General features: G+C 42.8%; 1 protein-coding gene across 3 annotated transcripts in view; it reads right to left on the bottom strand.

The window, feature by feature from the left end:
• Positions 1-617, bottom strand: part of LOC119277674 (bZIP transcription factor ABI5 homolog) — a 27,225-nt gene extending 26,608 nt beyond the window's left edge. For 2 of the 3 annotated variants that reach the window (XR_005137265.1, XM_037558968.1), the window contains exon 1: positions 489-617. The gene's annotated coding sequence lies outside the window, so the exon portion shown is untranslated. Of the gene's footprint in view, positions 1-331; positions 409-488 lie in introns of all 3 variants that reach the window. The other variant, XM_037558969.1, reaches the window with a different exon arrangement.
• Positions 618-1,803: the final 1,186 nt, after the last annotated feature.

Genomic DNA, 1,803 nt, shown 5'->3' with positions numbered 1-1,803 from the left:
AAGATAGAAATCATGGGTAGATGATACCAAGATGCATGTCCGCCCGCCCAAGCACTTCCCCCAACCACCACACAAACATGCATCATCTCCTGTCTCTTATTCCCCTAACTCTACTAATTCACAATCACATCTTTACAAGACTAGAACCTGAAGACTGAGCCACTCTGCTTCCCAATCGACAACAATTTCATCAAGCATGTTAGATCCCGCATCCTCCCACTCCACCCCGCCCCTCCCTGACCAAACCCTATCCCCCAAAATCCTTGTCGCAACGAGCATATAGATGAAATCGGTGAATCATAATAACAAAAATTAAAGTGCTCCTCCCCACCTAACAGAAAGTGAACTTGTATTCTCCCTTAAAACCACTTCTATCCCAGATCCACTCCGCACGATTTCGCAAAAAATCTGTCGTAAAAACAACGCACATCAAACACGTCAAAGATTGCGACGACCAGGAGAAGAGTGGGTGGAACCATGATTAGTACCTCGTATGAGTGCGGGAGTGGATGGATTCGGACGAAGGCGCTGCAGCGGCGAGCCAAACCGGCGGAAAACTCGAGGGTGAGGAGATCTGGTGTGGGAAAGAGGAGCGAGAGTGTGTGTGTGTGGTGTAAATGTAGTCCCCGACAAGCGTGGTTTTAATGGGGAAAAGGGGTGCGGTTCCCTAAAATAGTGAAACTGTCGACCCTAGCCCACCCACACCCCCAGATCATCTCCCCCCTTAATTTCTTAACATATTTCTATCAATGCATCTCACCTAAAAGGAAACAATGCGGATGCTCTATGTCAGATCATGCTATATTGTCCATGTGTGTGATCAATGCGACATCATTGCATCAGGCTAGGAGATTTGTAAGGAAAAGTTCATCCAATATAATTTCCGAAGTGTCACATCCTAGATTTTCCCCAAATCTGGTATGTTAAATTTTGCAGAGGGAATTGCATTTTTTCTTGATAGTTGAGTTGTTTGATTTTTTTATGGTTGACTTGTTTTTTTAATTCACCTAGACGGTCAAGAAACATATGGCCACATTGAAACCCTTGTTTGAAATTTGGGAGAAACAGAATTAACCCTACATGGTTTAGGGAATAAATTGGAATCCCAAAATAGGTTGAAAATTAAAAAAAATTGGGCATAAGGTTATCCTTAGTAAGACCTAGATGATATTCAAGCCCTAATAAATATCCCTAAATGATTGATTGATTGGAATCAATTAAAAAATCAAATGGGGTTTTTTTTATAAAAAAGGGGATTTGAATTTATTTGGCAAGAAAGGGAACGCCATATGTCCAAATAATATTCTTGACCTTCTGCCAAATTTTCCAAATTGGATTTCAAACATATTTTCCAAATTGAAATTCAAGATGGAAAATAGAGTGCAGAAAACATATGCTCAGAAGAGCCAAATAAAGTGTTGGCACACTCACAAATATTCATATTTGAATTTAGAGAAATTTTAATTTGGGATGAAAAATCAAATTCAAATTCAAATGAAAAGGCAAAGACAAAACAAAAAAACAAAAAAAGGAAAAGGAAATAAAAAGAAAAAGGCCTAGCCGAGCCAGCTAGCTAGGCCGACCCAACTAAGGTAGCCGCAGCCAAGCCCCACACGCACCCTCTCTCTCTCTCTCTCTCTCTCTCTCTCTCTCTCTCTCTCTCTCTCTCTCCCTCCCTCCCATGAGCCGCTGAGCAGCAGGGCCCACTGGTCAGGGTCGTCCCTAACCTCGAACTGCCCCACGCGTACACGTCGGCCATGATCTCCACCTCATGTGCCCACAGTCCACGGCAGCTCCTGCCTC

The sequence above is a fragment of the Triticum dicoccoides genome, chromosome 3B, assembly GCF_002162155.2.
Source record: "Triticum dicoccoides isolate Atlit2015 ecotype Zavitan chromosome 3B, WEW_v2.0, whole genome shotgun sequence".
Classification (NCBI taxonomy): Eukaryota; Viridiplantae; Streptophyta; class Magnoliopsida; order Poales; family Poaceae; genus Triticum; species Triticum dicoccoides.
This window is presented reverse-complemented; position numbering and strand designations above follow the sequence as displayed.